Source organism: Lygodium microphyllum, chromosome 7 (assembly GCF_053477565.2).
Source record: "Lygodium microphyllum isolate KBCC chromosome 7, Lygodium_microphyllum_v1.1.10, whole genome shotgun sequence".
NCBI classification, from domain to species: Eukaryota; Viridiplantae; Streptophyta; class Polypodiopsida; order Schizaeales; family Lygodiaceae; genus Lygodium; species Lygodium microphyllum.
In genome coordinates this window covers 88,382,154-88,388,153 of record NC_141141.1, presented here as the reverse complement: position 1 = coordinate 88,388,153, position 6,000 = coordinate 88,382,154, and positions in this window count along the sequence as shown.

Here is a 6,000-nt window from a genome sequence, read left to right as displayed (position 1 = left end):
TCACAAAGAAATTAAGGCCAAGGGTTTTCACTAGAAATTAAGGCCGAGGGTTTTCACTAGAAGGCATGTTTCTCCATATGCATGAGCTGATTTTAAAGTCAAATTTCAAGAGCAAAAGTGGCCCAAGATCTGTAAAAGAGAATTGAGGAGCTGGAGTTTTTCTAGATGCGTTTGGATATGCCAAGAATCCAACTTAAGTGTTCGTTTGTTGATCAAAGTCCATTTGACCTTCCATTTAATGGCCACAAGGTTTGGCATTATGAAGCAAGTACCAGATATGGAAGCCAGAAAGCGCGTGAGGGAGGGTAGGGTGATAAATTTCAATTCTAGAAGACCACCCATCCAGTCAAATTGCAATTCTAAGGCCGTTTGTCCCTCCATCCAGATCAAAATGACTTCGAGTCAAGTGTGAACATCCAAATTTGATCTAGATAGCTACGGGGTTATTGTTAACCCATAATTGAGAGGCAAAAGCCCAAAAACCACATAATTGAGAGGCACAAAGCCAAAAAAACACATGAGTGATGAGGGGGGAGGACGTGTTTTTTTCACCGCCCCTTTCTTCCATTAAAATTTTGATTTTTTTTTAAAACTGCTACAACTCTCTCCATTCTCTAGGGCCTGAGATCCATCAATTCTTTACTCCCCGATGCTTTAGTTCTCATGTAAAATAATGCAGCAAAAGGATAGATCCATTTTCAGTCGTTCTCTCTCCTCTTTGTTTCTCTATGGTTGCATATGAGAGAGAGAGGGAAGACTCATTTGATAAATCGGCGATGGATGGTGATTCAAAAGTGTAATGGCACATAGATTGGGTGATTTGGATGTTTCAGCAAGCTGGAAAATAGCATCAATGGCTCAACTTTCTCGAAATATGAGGCGTATGTATGCAAATTTTAGAGTAAGCAACCTTTATTTAATTTTTATGATGAATCTTTAATATAAGATAATTGAAAATGGTTGAAGTATGTTTGTTGATATTTGCAATTTTAGAATTTCATTCATTTTCCCTCTCCCATACTGAAAATAATTAAAATGCAAAACCTGAAATACAGGATTCAATAAAAAAATATCGGTGTTTTTAGATTTTGGGGGATCAAAATGATATTCATATGCCATGAAAATGGATATTCTAATGGATCCCACTTCATATAAGTCATACAAATCAAAAAATGAAAAAAAAAAATTGTCACAATACATTGAGATCTTCATGGAAAATAGTGAAATAAAGAAAAAAATAAAGAAAAAATAGTTTTTATGTGTTAAAAATTACAAAAATTTAGGAGAATGTTTATAAATGTGTAATGAAGGTAAATCATGAGGGGTTGCCTTAGTTTTCCTTTATTTTGTATTAAAGTGCATGTTTAGGACTTATCTCCATGGAAAATTATCACAAAAACTCCCTATATTTGTACAAGCAAGTAAAATCTAAATGGTAGGGAATGTGGGGCTAAAATGGAAATATATTTGAGTAAGTTGCTAATTTCTTTGTATATCTTAGCATATAGGCCGTGGTTTGTATAAGTTTAAGGGATTCAATAGTAGCAAATGTTAGCTCGGTGCTATTCCTTAGCAATGCAGCATGACACTAGTAGAAAGAAATCATAAAAAGATTGTTTGTGCACTTCACATTGACTGGTCTTTAGTTAAGTTGTTTGAGCACAGAAGGCCATACACTTTGCATATGCAATCTAAAGATGGTATCAAAAGATAAATTCTTAGATGCATTGTAACTATATGTCTAGGTGATGACCAGGTATAAGATTCCCTTTGTTGTAGGGTAGTGTGATATCTTGGGAAACAGATTCAGTGAGAAATACATGAAGTCTCTTGGATTGTTACATTTATATTATGAGAGGACTTTGTTACACTTGTGTTTTATGTTAAGGTGATGTATCTTAGGGCTAATCCTTGGGTGTAGGAGAACTATAGAAGGCACAACACTCTACCGAGGGGAGCTCTTTATGTATATCAATCAAAGTGTTGATCACCTGTATGTTTGGATACTCCTTTTGTTGGAGTTGGGATGGGCAAAACCATTGGATTGTAAATCAATACAAACAATGATTTATTTAGAGTAGTGTATACCCTCTAGATGCTCCTGGCAACGAGGTTGTGAGGATGGTTTAGTGAGCATAGGAGGCATGTTGGCTAGAGCCCTCCTCTCGGCTAGAGCCCTAGAGCCAATGTCATGTCCATTTTAGGTCTCGACACTTAAGCTTTAACTTGCAAAGAAACCGGTTTACCCTCATGCATTCACACTGTCCTACAAGTGGTTTCGATCTGAGGGGCAAACAACCTCATATTCGTGATCTAACAAGACGAACGGCTTCCTGGCATTGAACTCTATTACCTTGGCATCTGTTACTTACTTTTTGGCTTCCAAATCCAATTAACTATTTCATAATGCCAAACCTTGCAGCCATTAAATGGGCGGTCGCGATCAACGAACGAACACTTATGTTGGATTCTCGGTATTGAAATACATCTAGAAAAACTCCAACTCCTTAATCCATGATCAAGCATTTTTCACTAAAAACTCCTCTTTTATGACTCTCGGGCCACTTTTATGCTTTAAATTTGGCTCTAAATTTTAGCTCTCATTGGCGACCAAGGGATAGGGTGACTTAGCCCATCGAACCCATGAATTGATCTGCATAAACATACACCATAAATAACATCAAGTTGTTTTAAATAAAAACACAATAGAGCATAAACAAAGCCCTCATCCTACCCCCTGAAAAAAATCAAAGCATGAAGTCCATGAGAGATAGGCCAAGTCGAAGCTAGTCACTAACCAACTACTCCAATACAGATTGGCTAAAAGATCTATCAAAGGAGTCATTCTAAGTGGTGTTCTGACCTGTCTACTTGACCTAGGACGATTGGATTATGAACTCTTACTAGGCGAGGACTCTTATAGCCTGAGCTATTAAAAATCATATATTTTTCTAATTTTACCACATTCTTTTTCCTTCAGTACTTTATACTCAGGCATGTAAAAAGGAGAGAATTGAGTGTATTGTGACCCAAAGAGAACATGGCATCGGCCGCATGCCCCAAGAACCTACCAAGCTCTCACGAGGTGATAGGATTTTCCTTTTTGTTTCCACTTACTTTTATTTTTACTCCAACCATTCTAACTTATTTTTCGAGTCACCCCAAGAAGACAAGGCATCAAACTCATGCCCAAGAACCTACCAGGCCTTTGCAAGGAAATGAACATATGCTCTTTGCATTTTTCTTGCTTTATTTTTTATTTTAGGGGCTAGAATCCCTTTTTACACACCTTTTTATCTTATATATTTCAAATATATTCATTGTATTTTCCTCTTTTATTTGGTAAACTTTCTTAGAGTTGCCTCACAACTAACAGGGATTCCTAGAACCAAGTGCCTAGCTGGCTAGCAGGATGTCACTAGGACTATTCTTCAAAAACAAATCTTAGAGTGTTTGACAATGTCTTTACACAAGGTAGACAACTACTCAGACCTCCCTAGACACACCTAACCTAATCCTAGGACTTCATGCCTTGATAGTTGGTCCCTAATAAAAGAAAAATACCCCACATACATATAGCCAAAACAAATGCTAAGAAGAGAAGAAAAAGAGTTGAACTAAAACGAAAGACCGAAGGACTCTCAAGTCCACCACTAACATCTATTATTTCCAACATACCAAAAATGCATCAAACTACTAAGGAAACTGTCACAAAGGATAACTTATATCCCAACCCTATTCAGTAGCTAGCTGCAATTGACAATGTCAAAGAATGGGTAAAGGCAACGCAGGAAGAGTTGCCAAAAGATCAGGTTGATGAAATCCTCAACATTCCAAGCTTGTCTCGTTCCCCCAATTGACCAATAGCCAATGCAATACAATATTCTCTCATTCCTAGAGCAAGTTGGTTGCAATTTAATTATGACAACATTGAACCTACCCTCATTGCAGCACTAGCATCAATAAAGGTTATATTTCACATGGAACCCTGCTCAAAGATAGTTGATTGATATGGCATGGATTAAAATGTTGGATAGAAGGAACAAACCACGCCAAATCCCATCACATCCCACAACTTGACTTCAGTGCCCCTCCAAACCTAAGTGCCTTAGGGGTGACACATTCTAGGAAGGAACCAAACGACATGCTATCCTTCCTATGGAAACCCTCAAAGACAATGTACAGTGAGGAATCATGGGGACACTAGAGCCGATGTCAATGTAGTTAATTAGAGTGTACTCCAAGCCTAAGGAAATCCAATGATTGAACTAATGCACTTTAATCTAACCATTATTGATGGATTTAAAGTGAGACCATTAGGAGTACTACAAGATTGGCCAATTAAGATTGCTAGACTACAATTCAATGTTAAATTCATTGTAATGAAGGGAGTTGACTACGACCTCTTGCTCCGAATGTACATATCATTGAAGACTAGGGCAATGGTTTAGTCCTTTTGGGATATTAGAAGGAGGTAGTCTGCATTGAGATGGAATCTTGAAAAACCTCACTTGTTGACTTAAATGCCATTTTTGCGCTATTACAAGGAGACTCTAATGACCCTCTAGCCACTCAACCATTGGCTAGGTATATTCCTTCCCTTAAGGATGAGCAGGATTGGATGCATATTCTTGCAACCTTAGAATTGCCATTCACAAAGGAAGTAGAATATTGCTCAGACTATGAACGCTTGAGTCAAAAAGATGCATAAGATATTTCAACCCTTACTATCAAGCCTTTAATGGAATCTTCTAATACACCTATGACAAAAGTACTTAAAACACATGCTTCCATTGATGAGTCAGACACGCAAAGTTAGAAGAAGCCACAAGACCTCCCACCAAGATTTGCGAAATTCAAAAAGAATGATCAAGTAGTTGTCTTTTGGAGCACAAGTGTGAAGGCATATCCAATGAAGCCATTGAGGGATAACAAAGGTCAAAGAGGTGAACATTGCAGAGCCTGGGGGACCCCCTAAGCTTGTGTACATTACTGAGGACCACAGTGAAGAGGATGGAGCACACCTTATTGACTTACTTAAAGAATATCAAGATGTATTCACTTGGAACTACTTTGACCTTAAGGGTGTACCACCACAAGTCCTAACACATACAATTCCTTTAAAGTCATACACAAAGCCTATCAAGCAAAGACTGTACCCTATGAGCCCTCAATGTGCCCACCATGTCAAGGAAGCAATCAAAAAGTTATAGAAAGGATGATTTATATATGAGATTGAGCATACTAATTGGGTATCAATGATTGTTGTGGTGCTTAAAAAGAATTGAAAGATTAGAGTATGCATAAATTACAAGAAATTAAATGCCACAACCAAGAGAGATCACTATCCCCTACTAGACATAGATCATATGATCAAGCGGATAGAATGGAAGGAAACCTATAGCTTCTTGGGTGGATTTTTAGGATATAATCAAACAATAGACCAAAAATTGCCTTTACTATTGATTGGGAGGTGTTTGTATATATTGTCATGCCCTTTAGGTTGACTGATGCAATGTCTTCAAAAAGAGGCTACAAAGGTGGCTTGAGGTGTTTGTTGATGACCTTCATTCCATTCTAGTTGGGAGGAACACCTTGACAAACTCTAACTCATCTTTGAGAGATGTTGGCAATATAACCTATCCTTAAGTCTCGTGAAGTGTCAATTTTGGGTAAAACATGATATCACCTTAGGCCATGATGTGTCCAAAAATGGAATCGCAACTAACACAACTAAGGTCAAAGTCATCATGAATCTCTCTCCACCTACCAACTCGAAGGGGGCGTAGTGCTCCCTTGGTCACACTAGGTATTATCAGTGCTTTGTGTTAAACTAGGCTACCACTGCACGACCACTTTACAAGTTGCTTATAATCTAGGTTAGACACAAGGGAGAAGCTCCTACAAAGCATTAAAGAAGGCTCTTATCAGATTGCTCCCATCTTATGAGCCCTAGATTGAACCATAACATTCCACATATATATTTATGCCTCTAAAATT